The 16,112-nt window shown below is 57.4% G+C and overlaps 1 long non-coding RNA gene across 1 annotated transcript; it reads right to left on the bottom strand.

Moving 5' to 3' along the window:
- Positions 1-1,160: 1,160 nt before the first annotated feature.
- Positions 1,161-6,010, bottom strand: LOC137543657 (uncharacterized). Its single transcript, XR_011025559.1, has 2 exons — positions 5,890-6,010; positions 1,161-1,671 (listed from the first exon to the last, which is right to left on the bottom strand). It is a non-coding gene; the product is annotated as an uncharacterized lncRNA (long non-coding RNA).
- Between the last annotated feature and the right edge of the window lie 10,102 nt (positions 6,011-16,112).

Genomic DNA, 16,112 nt, shown 5'->3' with positions numbered 1-16,112 from the left:
GCCCAATCGACTATGCAACCAACGGCGGCCCGAAATTAATCGGACATGCTGCAAAATGTCGGGCCGACTAACTTGAGGCGAGCTATATCGGGACAAGCGACGAGATCACAGATGCTGCCCCCATGTGTAGTGTGTCCCTACATGACCTGTATGTGGCCTCCGCTGGCTCCCGCCTGCCAGCGTCACACAGATAATGTATATAGCACTGGGGGGGCCGATTCTGGATCGATTTCATGCTGAAATTGTTCAGGAATTGGCCTGTGGTGTATGGGTAGCCGACAGATCTCACTCTAATCAGATTCGATGAGAGAGATTTGTCTCTTGGTCCTATCTGCGCTGTGTGTATCCACACAGACACGCGAGAGGCAACATATTGTTCATATCAAAAAACAAATGAACCCTTCGGACACTCACATGCAAATGTTCAAACAATTGCATTCACAGATTCACTCATCCAGGCACAACTGTTATCCCTACAGCTAAGGTAAAAGCCAGGGTCTTAGTTCACAGAAGAATGCATTCTTATGCTTAATCACCTATACTGCGCAGAAGTACCCAGGTAAACCTAGGTGTCCTAACTCTAGCCCTGTAACATGCATAGTGCAGACATGCAAACACATTCATTGCATCAAACCTATCAATGGATTAGGAGCACACATCCTAACTTCCTCTCCTGGGAAAGACAGTGCATCTTACCAATCGCACAAGGGAGCTAACGTAATGTATCCATGTGCACCATGCGCATACACCAGCATAAGCTGTGTGCTAACGTAATGTATCCATGTGCACCATGCGCATACACCAGCATAAGCTGTGTGCATGCTGACAAACACATACAGGGGAAGGAGGGAGTGCACTGAATTAGACCCTAGCCACAGAGGTCAGTAACAAGAAAAAATACATATATCCAGGCACATCACCTCTAGTTAGGACATTATATAAGTTATTAAGGAAAGGGAGGTGCTAAAGGGGGCGTGGCCACAATTAGCAAAAAAACAAACAAAAACAAATGGCATTTTTTGCTATTTTTCTGACCACACCCCCTTTAGCACCTCCCTTTCCTTAATAAGTTATGTAAATGTCCTAACTAGAGGCGATGTGCCTGGATACATGGGTTTCTTATATTGTGGATATGGAGACACACAAGGGAAACAGACGGATTCAGCTATAAAAAGTGTGACTTTAATAAGGAAGCAGATATTCTCCTGATGATGGCGCTCAATGTGAGCAATGTAGAGGAGGCTCGCTCTGCCTACAGACCCCGGCCGGAGGACAGTCATGTGACTCTTCAAGGACCCCCAGAATCCAGCGCTGTCACGGGAGCCCCGCAAGCTGGAGCGTCCAGGGTAGAAAAACGCACCAACATTTAAAAACAATTTAAAAAAAAACAGAAGAAACGACACTTCAAATAGTCTCTGTAAGAGTAAAGCTGGGACTGGTGAGCAGGTGCGCCACCTGCTGGTGTGGTGGCATCTGCAGAGGCTATAGCTGTGGCCTGGGAACATTGTCATGTGTGTCCTTATACACTGCCTGAAACTGCTGCCTCTTCTCCTGCAGCATCTCCTGCCCAGCAGCTGTCACCATGCCACGTATACAATGCACCCGCACCAGCCCTGAGTGACCTCCCGATGCCATCCACGTGTACGAGTCCAGATTGGGGCTAAACCGAACCTGCACACAAGAGAAACCAGCAGAGATTAGCAGCAAAGGGGAGAGGGAGGGGCACACAGGAGAGGGAGGGGCACACAGGACAGGGAGAGGGAGGGGCAGACGGGAGAGGGAGGGGCACACAGGATGGGGAGAGGGAGGGGCACACAGGAGAGGGAGGAGAGGGAGGGACACAGGATTGGGAGAAGAGGGAGGGGCACACATATGAGGATGGGGCACACATAAGAGGGAGGGGCACACATAAGAGGGAATGGCACACAAGAGAGGAAGGGGCACACAGGTGAATGAGGGTGGGCACACAGGGTAAAGAGAGGGCAGGGCACACAGGAATAAGGAGAGGACGGGGCACCCACGGAAATGAGAAGGCGGGGCACACATGGGAATGAGGAGAAGGCGGAGAACACATGGGAATGAGGAGAAGGTGGGGCACACATGGGAATGAGAAGGCGGGGCACACATGGGAATGAAGAGAAGGCGGGGCACACATGGGAATAAGGAGAAGGCGGGGCACACATGGGAATGAGGAGAAGGCGGGGCACACATGGGAATGAGGAGAAGGCGGGGCACACAGGGTAAAGAGAGGGCAGGGCACACAGGAATAAGGAGAGGGCGGGGCACCCACGGGAATGAGAAGGCGGGGCACACATGGGAATGAGGAGAAGGCGGGGCACACAGGGTAAAGAGAGGGCAGGGCACACAGGAATAAGGAGGGGGCGGGGCACCCACGGGAATGAGAAGGCGGGGCACACATGGGAATGAGAAGGCGGGGCACACATGGGAATGAAGAGAAGGCGGGGCACACATGGGAATGAGGAGAAGGAGGGGCACACATGGGAATGAGGAGAAGGCGGGGCACACATGGGAATGAGGAGAAGGCGGGGCACACATGGGAATGAGGAGAAGGCGGGGCACACATGGGAATGAGGAGAAGGCGGGGCGGCACACAGGGTAAAGAGAGGGCAGGGCACACAGAAATAAGGAGAGGGCAGGGCACCCACGGGAATGAGAAGGCGGGGCACACATGGGAATGAGGAGAAGGCGGGGCACACATGGGAATGAGGAGAAGGCGGGGCACACAGGGTAAAGAGAGGGCAGGGCACACAGGAATAAGGAGAGGGCGGGGCACCCACGGGAATGAGAAGGCGGGGCACACATGGGAATGAGAAGGCGGGGCACACATGGGAATGAGGAGAAGGCGGAGCACACATGGTGAATGAGGAGAAGGCGGGGCACACATGGGAATGAGGAGAAGGCGGGGCACACATGGGAATGAGGAGAAGGCGGGGCACACATGGGAATAAGGAAAAGGCGGGGCACACATGGGAATGAGGAAAAGGCGGGGCAAACATGGGAATGAGGAGAAGGCGGGGATCACATGGGAATGAGGAGAAGGTGGGGCACACATGGGAATGAGGAGAAGGCGGGGCACACATGGGAATGAGGAGAAGGCGGGGCACACATGGGAATGAGGAGAAGGCGGGGCACACATGGGAATGAGGAGAAGGCGGGGCACCCATGGGAATGAGGAGAAGGCAGGGCACACAGGGGAATGAGGAGAAGGCGGGGCACACACGGGAATGAGAAGGCGGGGCACACATGGGAATGAGGAGAAGGCGGGGCACACATGGGAATGAGGAGAAGGCGGGGCACACATGGGAATGAGGAGAAGGCGTGGCACACATGGGAATGAGGAGAAGGAGGGGCACACATGGGAATGAGGAGAAGGCGGGGCACACATGGGAATGAGAAGGCGGGGCACACACAGGAATGAGGAGAACCCAGGGCACACACGGGAATGAGAAGGCGGGGCACACATGGGAATGAAGAGAAGGCGGGGCACACATGGGAATGAGGAGAAGGCGTGGCACACATGGGAATGAGGGGAAGGCGGGGTACACATGGGAATGAGAAGAAGGCGGGGCACACATGGGAATGAGGAGAAGGCGGGGCACACATGGGAATGAGGAGAAGGCGGGGCACACATGGGAATGAAGAGAAGGCGGGGCACACATGGGAATGAGGAGAAGGCGTGGCACACATGGGAATGAGGAGAAGGCGGGGCACACACAGGAATGAGAAGGCGGGGCACACATGGGAATGAGGGGAAGGCGGGGCACACATGGGAATGAGAAGGCGGGGCACACATGGGAATGAGGAGAAGGCGGGGCCCACATGGGAATGAGGAGAAGGCGGGGCAGCACACAGGGTAAAGAGAGGGCAGGGCACACAGGAATAAGGAGAGGGCGGGGCACCCACGGGAATGAGAAGGCGGGGCACACATGGGAATGAGGAGAAGGCGGGGCACACATGGGAATGAGGAGAAGGCGGGGCACACAGGGTAAAGAGAGGGCAGGGCACACAGGAATAAGGAGAGGGCGGGGCACCCACGGGAATGAGAAGGCGGGGCACACATGGGAATGAGGAGAAGGCGGAGCACACATGGTGAATGAGGAGAAGGCGGGGCACACATGGGAATGAGGAGAAGGCGGGGCACACATGGGAATGAGGAGAAGGCGGGGCACACATGGGAATGAGGAAAAGGCGGGGCACACATGGGAATGAGGAAAAGGCGGGGCACACATGGGAATGAGGAGAAGGCGGGGATCACATGGGAATGAGGAGAAGGCGGGGCACACATGGGAATGAGGAGAAGGCGGGGCACACATGGGAATGAGGAGAAGGCGGGGCACACATGGGAATGAGGAGAAGGCGGGGCACACATGGGAATGAGGAGAAGGCGGGGCACCCATGGGAATGAGGAGAAAGCAGGGCACACAGGGGAATGAGGAGAAGGCGGGGCACACACGGGAATGAGAAGGCGGGGCACACATGGGAATGAGGAGAAGGCGGGGCACACATGGGAATGAGGAGAAGGCGTGGCACACATGGGAATGAGGAGAAGGCGGGGCACACACAGGAATGAGGAGAACCCAGGGCACACATGGGAATGAAGAGAAGGCGGGGCACACATGGGAATGAGGAGAAGGCGTGGCACACATGGGAATGAGGGGAAGGCGGGGCACACATGGGAATGAAGAGAAGGCGGGGCACACATGGGAATGAAGAGAAGGCGGGGCACACATGGGAATGAGGAGAAGGCGGGGCACACATGGGAATGAGGAGAAGGCGGGGCACACATGGGAATGAGGAGAAGGCGGGGCACACATGGGAATGAGGAGAAGGCGGGGCACACATGGGAATGAGGAGAAGGCGGGGCACACATGGGAATGAGGAGAAGGCGGGGCACACATGGGAATGAAGAGAAGGCGGGGCACACATGGGAATGAGGAGAAGGCGTGGCACACATGGGAATGAGGAGAAGGCGGGGCACACACAGGAATGAGAAGGCGGGGCACACATGGGAATGAGGGGAAGGCGGGGCACACATGGGAATGAGGAGAAGGCGGGGCACACATGGGAATGAGGAGAAGGCGGGGCACACATGGGAATGAGGAGAAGGCGGGGCACACATGGGAATGAGGAGAAGGCGGGGCACACATGGGAATGAGGAGAAGGCGGGGCACACATGGGAATGAGGAGAAGGCGGGGCACACATGGGAATGAGGAGAAGGCGGGGCACACATGGGAATGAGGAGAAGGCGGGGCACACATGGGAATGAGGAGAAGGCGGGGCACACATGGGAATGAGGAGAAGGCGGGGCACACAGGGTAAAGAGAGGGCAGGGCACACAGGAATAAGGAGAGGGCGGGGCACCCACGGGAATGAGAAGGCGGGGCAAACATGGGAATGAGAAGGCGGGGCACACATGGGAATGAGGAGAAGGCGGGGCACACATGGGAATGAGGAGAAGGCGGGGCACACACGGGAATGAGGAGAAGGCGGGGCACACATGGGAATGAGAAGGCGGGGCACACATGGGAATGAGGAGAAAGCGGGGCACACATGGGAATGAGAAGGCGGGGCACACATGGGAATGAGGAGAAGGAGGGGCACACATGGGAATGAGGAGAAGGAGGGGCACACATGGGAATGAGGAGAAGGCGGGGCACACATGGGAATGAGGAGAAGGCGGGGCACACATGGGAATGAGGAGAAGGCGGGGCACACATGGGAATGAGGAGAAGGCGGGGCACACAGGGGAATGAGAAGGCGGGGCACACAGGGGAATGAGAAGGCGGGGCACACATGGGAATGAGAAGGCGGGGCACACATGGGAATGAGGAGAAGGAGGGGCACCCACAGGAATGAGGGGGTCTCACCTTATGAATGGACTCTAGCTGGATACGATCAAAGTTTAGCTCCCCCTTAATCTCATTGGCTCTCATCCTCTTAGTGGACTTCTTGTTTGGCAGCTTCTTAAAGGCCCTCTAAGGAGAAGAAAGTGGAGCTTAGAGGATGAAACCAGCATTTATTAACCCCGCAACACCCCAAATACTCACAAACTGCACCCCAAAATACGATCGCTGCCGCACCCCCCCACAGAATACCGTCACTGCCACACCCCAGAACACAGTCACTGCCGCACCCCAGAATACCGCCACTGCCGCACCCCAGAATACAGTCACTGCCGCACCCCAGAATACCGCCACTGCCGCACCCCACGATACAGTCACTGCCGCACCCCACGATACAGTCACTGCCGCACCCCAGAATACCGCCACTGCCGCACCCCAGAATACCGCCACTGCCGCACCCCAGAATACAGTCACTGCCGCACCCCATAATACCGCCACTGCCGTACCCCAGAATACCGCCCCTGCCGTACCCCAGAATACCGCCCCTGCCGCACCCCAGAATACCGCCACTGCCGCACCCCAGAATACCGTCACTGCCGCACCCCAGAATACAGTCACTGCCGCACCCCAGAATACAGTCACTGCCGCACCCCAGAATACAGTCACTGCCGCACCCCAGAATACCGCCACTGCCATACCCCAGAATACCGCCACTGCCGCACCCCAGAATACAGTCACTGCCGCACCCCAGAATACCGTCACTGCGGCACCCCAGAATACCGCCACTGCCGCACCCCAGAATACAGTCACTGCCGCACCCCAGAATACAGTCACTGCCGCACCCCAGAATACCGCCTCAGCCGTACCCCAGAACACCGCCACTGCCGCACCCCAGAATACAGTCACTGCCGCACCCCAGAATACAGTCACTGCCGCACCCCAGAATACAGTCACTGCCGCACCCCAGAATACCGCCACTGCCGCACCCCAGAATACAGTCACTGCCGCACCCCAGAATACAGTCACTGCCGCACCCCAGAATACCGCCTCAGCTGTACCCCAGAACACCGCCACTGCCGCACCCCAGAATACAGTCACTGCCGCACCCCAGAATACAGTCACTACCGCACCCCAGAATACAGTCACTGCGGCACCCCAGAATACCGTCACTGCGGCACCCCAGAATACCGTCACTGCGGCACCCCAGAATACCGCCACTGCGGCACCCCAGAATACAGTCACTGCCGCACCCCAGAATACAGTCACTGCCGCACCCCAGAATACAGTCACTGCCGCACCCTAGAATACCGCCACTGCCGCACCCCAGAATACAGTCACTGCCGCACCCCAGAATACTGCCACTGCCGCACCCCAGAATACCGTCACTGCCGCACCCCAGAATACAGTCACTGCCGCACCCCAGAATACCGTCACTGCCGCACCCCAGAAAACAGTCACTGCCGCACCCCAGAATACAGTCACTGCCGCACCCCACAATACAGTCACTGCCGCACCCCACAATACAGTCACTGCCGCACCCCACAATACAGTCACTGCCGCACCCCAGAATACCGCCACTGCCGCACCCCAGAATACCGCCACTGCCGCACCCCAGAATACCGCCACTGCCGCACCCCAGAATACCGCCACTGCCGCACCCCAGAATACCGCCACTGCCGCACCCCAGAATACAGTCACTGCCGCTCCCCAGAATACAGTCACTGCCGCACCCCAGAATACCGTCACTGCCGCACCCCAGAATACCGTCACTGCCGCTCCCCAGAATACAGTCACTGACGCTCCCCAGAATACAGTCACTGCCGCTCCCCAGAATACAGTCACTGCCGCACCCCAGAATACCGTCACTGCCGCACCCCAGAATACAGTCACTGCCGCACCCCAGAATACAGTCACTGACGCTCCCCAGAATACAGTCACTGCCGCACCCCAGAATACAGTCACTGCCGCACCCCAGAATACCGTTACTGCCGCACCCCAGAATACAGTCACTGCCGCACCCCAGAATACAGTCACTGCCGCTCCCCAGAATACAGTCACTCCCGCACCCCAGAATACAGTCACTGCCGCTCCCCAGAATACAGTCACTGACGCTCCCCAGAATACAGTCACTGCCGCACCCCAGAACACAGTAACTGCCGCACCACAGAATACAGTCACTGCCGCACCCCAGAATACAGTCACTGCCGCACCCCAGAACACAGTAACTGCCGCACCCCAGAATACCGTCACTGCCGCTCCCCAGAATACAGTCACTGACGCTCCCCAGAATACAGTCACTGCCGCACCCCAGAATACAGTCACTGACGCTCCCCAGAATACAGTCACTGCCGCACCCCAGAATACTGTCACTGCAGAGGATAAGAGTAATTCTGGGGTAAGGGGGACATGCATACACACACTCGGGGCACACACAGTGTATATTTGTTGTGTCCTCATGCTGCACTCAGTCTGCAGGGATATTACCATGCAGCAGACATTCTGTGTGCAGCCGGCGTAACCAATAGCCCCCTCCGTACACTGCGACACAGCGAGGGGAGGGGGGCAGAGGTAGCTGTGACGTCACTGCAGCCATCTGTATACAAACAATCTGCTCACACCTCACAGTATTAGGCATAGGCAGCTAGAGGTGCCCCCAGTATTAGGCAGCTAGAGGTGCCCCCAGTATTAAGCAGCTAGAGGTGTCCCCAGTATTAGGCAGCCAGAGGTGTCCCCCAGTATTAGGTAACTAGAGGTGCCCCCAGTATTAGGTAGCCAGAGGTGTCCCCAGTATTAGGTAGCCAGAGGTGTCCCCAGTATTAGGCAGCCAGAGGTGCCCCCAGTATTAGGCAGCTAGAGGTGCCCCCAGTATTAGGTAACTAGAGGTGCCCCCAGTATTAGGCAGCCAGAGGTGTCCCCAGTATTAGGCAGCCAGAGGTGTCCCCAGTATTAGGTAGCCAGAGGTGTCCCCAGTATTAGGTAGCCAGAGGTGCCCCCAGTATTAGGCAGCCAGAGGTGTCTCCCAGTATTAGGTAGCCAGAGGTGTCCCCCAGTATTAGGCAGCCAGAGGTGTCCCCCAGTATTAGGCAGCTAGAGGTGCCCCCAGTATTAGGTAACCCGAGGTGTCCCCAGTATTAGGCAGCCAGAGGTGTCCCTAGTATTAGGTAGCCAGAGGTGCCCCCAGTATTAGGCAACCAGAGGTGTCCCCAGTATTAGGCAGCCAGAGGTGTCCCCAGTATTAGGCAGCCAGAGGTGTCCCCCAGTATTAGGCAGCCAGAGGTGTCCCCCAGTATTAGGCAGCCAGAGGTGTCCCCAGTATTAGGCAGCCAGAGGTGTCCCCAGTATTAGGCAGCCAGAGGTGTCCCCAGTATTAGGCAGCCAGAGGTGTCCCCAGTATTAGGCAGCCAGAGGTGTCCCCCAGTATTAGGCAGCCAGAGGTGTCCCCCAGTATTAGGTAACTAGAGGTGCCCCCAGTATTAGACAGCCAGAGGTGCCCCCCCAGTATTAGGCAGCCAGAGGTGTCCCCAGTATTAGGCAGCTAGAGGTGCCCCCAGTGTTAGGCAGCCAGAGGTGTCCCCCAGTATTAGGCAGCCAGCGGTGCCCCCAGTATTAGGCAGCCAGAGGTGTCCCCAGTATTAGGCAGCCAGAGGTGCCCCCCCAGTATTAGGCAGCCAGAGGTGTCCCCAGTATTAGGCAGCCAGAGGTGCCCCCAGTATTAGGCAGCTAGAGGTGCCCCCAGTATTAGGTAGCCAGAGGTGTCCCCAGTATTAGGCAGCCAGAGGTGCCCCCAGTATTAGGCAGCCAGAGGTGTCCCCAGTATTAGGCAGCCAGAGGTGCCCCCCCCAGTATTAGGCAGCCAGAGGTGTCCCCAGTATTAGGTAGTCAGAGGTGTCCCCAGTATTAGGTAACCAGAGGTGCCCCCAGTATTAGGCAGCCAGAGGTGTCCCCAGTATTAGGTAACTAGAGGTGTCCCCAGTATTAGGTAGCCAGAGGTGTCCCCAGTATTAGGTAGTCAGAGGTGTCCCCAGTATTAGGTAACCAGAGGTGCCCCCAGTATTAGGCAGCCAGAGGTGTCCCCAGTATTAGGCAGCCAGAGGTGTCCCCAGTATTAGGTAACTAGAGGTGTCCCCCAGTATTAGGCAGCCAGAGGTGCCCCCCCAGTATTAGGCAGCCAGAGGTGCCCCCCCAGTATTAGGCAGCCAGAGGTGTCCCCAGTATTAGGTAGCCAGAGGTGTCCCCCAGTATTAGGCAGCCAGAGGTGTCCCCTAGTATTAGGCAGCCAGAGGTGTCCCCAGTATTAGGTAGCCAGAGGTGTCCCCAGTATTAGGTAGCCAGAGGTGTCCCCCAGTATTAGGCAGCCAGAGGTGCCCCCAGTATTAGGTAGCCAGAGGTGCCCCCCCCCCCAGTATTAGGCAGCCAGAGGTGTCCCCAGTATTAGGTAGTCAGAGGTGTCCCCAGTATTAAGCAGCCAGAGGTGTCCCCTAGTATTAGGCAGCCAGAGGTGTCCCCAGTATTAGGTAGCCAGAGGTGTCCCCAGTATTAGGTAGCCAGAGGTGTCCCCCAGTATTAGGCAGCCAGAGGTGCCCCCAGTATTAGGTAGCCAGAGGTCCCCCCAGTATTAGGTAGCCAGAGGTGTCCCCAGTATTAGGTAGCCAGAGGTGTCCCCAGTATTAGGCAGCCAGAGGTGTCCCCCAGTATTAGGCAGCCAGAGGTGCCCCCAGTATTAGGCAGCCAGAGGTGTCCCCCAGTATTAGGTAGCCAGAGGTGTCCCCCAGTATTAGGTAGCCAGAGGTGTCCCCCAGTATTAGGTAGCCAGAGGTGTCCCCCAGTATTAGGCAGCCAGAGGTGTCCCCAGTATTAGGCAGCCAGAGGTGTCCCCAGTATTAGGTAACTAGAGGTGTCCCCAGTATTAGGTAGCCAGAGGTGTCCCCAGTATTAGGTAACTAGAGGTGTCCCCCAGTATTAGGCAGCCAAAGGTGTCCCCAGTATTAGGCAGCCAGAGGTGTCCCCAGTATTAGGCAGCCAGAGGTGTCCCCAGTATTAGGTAACTAGAGGTGCCCCCAGTATTAGGCAGCCAGAGGTGTCCCCAGTATTAGGCAGCCAGAGGTGTCCCCAGTATTAGGCAGCCAGAGGTGTCCCCAGTATTAGGCAGCCAGAGGTGTCCCCCAGTATTAGGCAGCCAGAGGTGCCCCCAGTATTAGGCAGCCAGAGGTATCCCCAGTATTAGGCAGCCAGAGGTGTCCCCCAGTATTAGGCAGCCAGAGGTGCTCCCCAGTATTAGGCAGCCAGAGGTGCCCCCCAGTATTAGGCAGCCAGAGGTGCCCCCCAGTATTAGGCAGCCAGAGGTGCCCCCAGTATTAGGCAGCCAGAGGTGTCCCCCAGTATTATGTAGCCAGAGGTGTCCCCCAGTATTAGGCAGCCAGAGGTGTCCCCAGTATTAGGCAGCCAGAGGTGTCCCCAGTATTAGGCAGCCAGAGGTGTCCCCAGTATTAGGTAACTAGAGGTGCCCCCAGTATTAGGCAGCCAGAGGTGTCCCCAGTATTAGGCAGCCAGAGGTGCCCCCCCAGTATTAGGCAGCCAGAGGTGCCCCCCCAGTATTAGGCAGCCAGAGGTGTCCCCAGTATTAGGCAGCCAGAGGTGTCCCCAGTATTAGGCAGCCAGAGGTGTCCCCAGTATTAGGCAGCCAGAGGTGTCCCCAGTATTAGGTAACTAGAGGTGTCCCCCAGTATTAGGTAGCCAGAGGTGTCCCCAGTATTAGGTAACTAGAGGTGCCCCCAGTATTAGGTAGCCAGAGGTGTCCCCAGTATTAGTCAGCCAGAGATGTCCCCCAGTATTAGGCAGTCAGAGGTGTCCTCCAGTATTAGTCAGCCAGAGGTGTCCCCCAGTATTAGGCAGCCAGAGGTGTCCCCAGTATTAGGTAGCCAGAGGTGTCCCCAGTATTAGGCAGCCAGAGGTGTCCCCAGTATTAGGCAGCCAGAGGTGTCCCCAGTATTAGGCAGCCAGAGGTGTCCCCAGTATTAGGCAGCCAGAGGTGTCCCCAGTATTAGGCAGCCAGAGGTGTCCCCCAGTATTAGGCAGCTAGAGGTGTCCCCAGTATTAGGCAGCCAGAGGTGTCCCCCAGTATTAGGTAGCCAGAGGTGTCCCCCAGTATTAGGTAGCCAGAGGTGTCCCCAGTATTAGGCAGCCAGAGATGTCCCCAGTATTAGGCAGCCAGAGGTGCCCCCCAGTATTAGGTAACCCGAGGTGCCCCCAGTATTAGGTAGCCAGAGGTGTCCCCCAGTATTAGGCAGCCAGAGGTGTCCCCCAGTATTAGGCAGCCAGAGGTGCCCCCCAGTATTAGGTAGTCAGAGGTATCCCCAGTATTAGGCAGCCAGAGGTGCCCCCCCAGTATTAGGTAGCCAGAGGTGCCCCCCAGTATTAGGTAGCCAGAGGTGCCCCCCAGTATTAGGCAGCCAGAGATGTCCCCAGTATTAGGTAGCCAGAGGTGTCCCCCAGTATTAGGTAGCCAGAGGTGTCCCCAGTATTAGGCAGCCAGAGGTGCCCCCAGCATTAGGTAGTCAGAGGTATCCCCAGTATTAGGCAGCCAGAGGTGTCCCCAGTATTAGGCAGCCAGAGGTGCCCCCAGTATTAGGCAGCCAGAGGTTCCCCCAGTATTAGGCAGCCAGAGGTGCCCCCAGTATTAGGTAGCCAGAGGTGTCCCCAGTATTAGGCAGCCAGAGGTGTCCCCAGTATTAGGCAGCCAGAGGTGCCCCCCAGTAGCAGGCAGCCAGAGGTGTCCCCAGTATTAGGCAGCCAGAGGTGTCCCCAGTATTAGGCAGCCAGAGGTGTCCCCCAGTATTAGGTAGCCAGAGGTGTCCCCCAGTATTAGGCAGCCAGAGATGTCCCCCAGTATTAGGCAGCCAGAGGTGCCCCTCAGTATTAGGTAGCCAGAGGTGTCCCCCAGTATTAGGCAGCCAGAGGTGCCCCCCAGTATTAGGCAGCCAGAGGTGCCCCCCAGTATTAGGCAGCCAGAGGTGTCCCCAGTATTAGATAGCCAGAGGTGTCCCCAGTATTAGGCAGCCAGAGGTGTCCCCAGTATTAGGCAGCCAGAGGTGTCCCCAGTATTAGGCAGCCAGAGGTGTCCCCCAGTATTAGGCAGCCAGAGGTGTCCCCAGTATTAGGCAGCCAGAGGTGTCCCCAGTATTAGGTAGCCAGAGGTGTCCCCCAGTATTAGGCAGCCAGAGGTGTCCCCAGTATTAGGCAGCCAGAGGTGCCCCCAGTATTAGGCAGCCAGAGGTGCCCCCAGTATTAGGCAGCCAGAGGTGTCCCCAGTATTAGGCAGCCAGAGGTGTCCCCAGTATTAGGCAGCCAGAGGTGTCCCCAGTATTAGGCAGCCAGAGGTGTCCCCCAGTATTAGGCAGCCAGAGGTGCCCCAAGTATTAGGTAGCCAGAGGTGCCCCCCAGTATTAGGCAGCTAGAGGTGCCCCCAGTATTAGGCAGCCAGAGGTGCCCCCAGTATTAGGCAGCCAGAGGTGTCCCCCAGTATTAGGCAGCCAGAGGTGCCCCCAGTATTAGGCAGCCAGAGGTGTCCCCCAGTATTAGGTAGCCAGAGGTGCCCCCAGTATTAGGCAGCCAGAGGTGTCCCCCAGTATTAGGCAGCCAGAGGTGCCCCCCAGTATTAGGTAGCCAGAGGTGCCCCCAGTATTAGGCAGCCAGAGGTGCCCCCAGTATTAGGCAGCCAGAGGTGTCCCCAGTATTAGGTAGCCAGAGGTGTCCCCCAGTATTAGGCAGCCAGAGGTGTCCCCCAGTATTAGGTAGCCAGAGGTGCCCCCAGTATTAGGCAGCCAGAGGTGTCCCCAGTATTAGGTAGCCAGAGGTGCCCCCAGTATTAGGCAGCCAGAGGTGTCCCCAGTATTAGGTAGCCAGAGGTGCCCCCAGTATTAGGCAGCCAGAGGTGCCCCCAGTATTAGGCAGCCAGAGGTGCCCCCAGTATTAGGCAGCCAGAGGTGTCCCCAGTATTAGGTAGCCAGAGGTGCCCCCAGTATTAGGCAGCCAGAGGTGTCCCCAGTATTAGGCAGCCAGAGGTGCCCCCAGTATTAGGCAGCCAGAGGTATCCCCCAGTATTAGGCAGCCAGAGGTGTCCCCAGTATTAGGCAGCCAGAGGTGTCCCCAGTATTAGGCAGCCAGAGGTGTCCCCCAGTATTAGGCAGCCAGAGGTGCCCCAAGTATTAGGTAGCCAGAGGTGCCCCCCAGTATTAGGCAGCTAGAGGTGCCCCCAGTATTAGGCAGCCAGAGGTGCCCCCAGTATTAGGCAGCCAGAGGTGTCCCCCAGTATTAGGCAGCCAGAGGTGCCCCCAGTATTAGGCAGCCAGAGGTGTCCCCCAGTATTAGGCAGCCAGAGGTGCCCCCCAGTATTAGGTAACTAGAGGTGCCCCCAGTATTAGGCAGCCAGAGGTGCCCCCCCCCCAGTATTAGGTAGCCAGAGGTGTCCCCAGTATTAGGTAGCCAGAGGTGCCCCCAGTATTAGGTAGTCAGAGGTGCCCCCCAGTATAAGGCAGCCAGAGGTGTCCCCAGTATTAGGCAGCCAGAGGTGTCCCCAAGTATTAGGTAGCCAGAGGTGTCCCCAGTATTAGGCAGCCAGAGGTGTCCCCAGTATTAGGCAGCCAGAGATGTCCCCCAGTATTAGGTAGCCAGAGGTGTCCCCCAGTATTAGGTAACTAGAGGTGTCCCCAGTATTAGGCAGCCAGAGGTGTCCCCCAGTATTAGGCAGCCAGAGGTGCCCCCAGTATTAGGTAGCCAGAGGTGTCCCCAGTATTAGGCAGCCAGAGGTGTCCCCAGTATTAGGCAGCCAGAGGTGTCCCCAGTATTAGGCAGCCAGAGGTGTCCCCAGTATTAGGCAGCCAGAGGTGTCCCCCAGTATAAGGCAGCCAGAGGTGTCCCCCAGTATAAGGCAGCCAGAGGTGCCCCCAGTATTAGGTAACTAGAGGTGTCCCCAGTATTAGGTAACTAGAGGTGCCCTCAGTATTAGGCAGCCAGAGGTGCCCCCAGTATTAGGCAGCCAGAGGTGTCCCCCAGTATTAGGCAGCCAGAGGTGTCCCCCAGTATTAGGCAGCCAGAGGTGCCCCCAGTATTAGGCAGCCAGAGGTGCCCCCAGTATTAGGTAGCCAGAGGTGTCCCCCAGTATTAGGTAGCCAGAGGTGTCCCCCAGTATTAGGCAGCCAGAGGTGTCCCCCAGTATTAGGCAGCCAGAGGTGTCCCCAGTATTAGGCAGCCAGAGGTGTCCCCCAGTATTAGGCAGCCAGAGGTGCCCCCAGTATTAGGCAGCCAGAGGTGCCCCCAGTATTAGGCAGCCAGAGGTGCCCCCAGTATTAGGTAACTAGAGGTGCCCCCAGTATTAGGCAGCTAGAGGTGTCCCCCAGTATTAGGCAGCCAGAGGTGCCCCCCCCAGTATTAGGCAGCCAGAGGTGTCCCCAGTATTAGGCAGCCAGAGGTGCCCCCAGTATTAGGCAGCCAGAGGTGTCCCCAGTATTAGGCAGCCAGAGGTGTCCCCAGTATTAGGCAGCCAGAGGTGCCCCCAGTATTAGGCAGCCAGAGGTGCCCCCAGTATTAGGCAGCCAGAGGTGCCCCCAGTATTAGGCAGCCAGAGGTGCCCCCAGTATTAGGCAGCCAGAGGTGCCCCCAGTATTAGGTAGCCAGAGGTGTCCCCAGTATTAGGTAGCCAGAGGTGTCCCCAGTATTAGGCAGCCAGAGGTGCCCCCAGTATTAGGCAGCCAGAGGTGTCCCCAGTATTAGGCAGCCAGAGGTGCCCCCAGTATTAGGCAGCCAGAGGTGCCCCCAGTATTAGGCAGCCAGAGGTGCCCCCAGTATTAGGCAGCCAGAGGTGCCCCCAGTATTAGGCAGCCAGAGGTGTCCCCAGTATTAGGCAGCTAGAGGTGTCCCCAGTATTAGATAGCCAGAGGTGTCCCCAGTATTAGATAGCCAGAGGTGCCCCCCAGTATTAGGTAGCCAGAGGTGTCCCCAGTATTAGGCAGCCAGAGGTGCCCCCCAGTATTAGGCAGCCAGAGGTGTCCCCAGTATTAGGTAGCCAGAGGTCCCCCCAGTATTAGGCAGCCAGAGGTGTCCCTAGTATTATGTAGCCAGAGGTGTCCCCAGTATTAGGTAGCCAGAGGTGTCCCCAGTATTAGGCAGCCAGAGGTGTCCCCAGTATTAGGCAGCCAGAGGTGTCCCCCAGTATTAGGCAGCCAGAGGTGTCCCCAGTATTAGGTAGCCAG

The sequence above is a fragment of the Hyperolius riggenbachi genome, unplaced genomic scaffold (genome assembly GCF_040937935.1).
Source record: "Hyperolius riggenbachi isolate aHypRig1 unplaced genomic scaffold, aHypRig1.pri scaffold_143, whole genome shotgun sequence".
NCBI classification, from domain to species: Eukaryota; Metazoa; Chordata; class Amphibia; order Anura; family Hyperoliidae; genus Hyperolius; species Hyperolius riggenbachi.
Note: the sequence above shows the minus strand (reverse complement) of the source record. Positions and strands in the feature narration are given on the sequence as shown.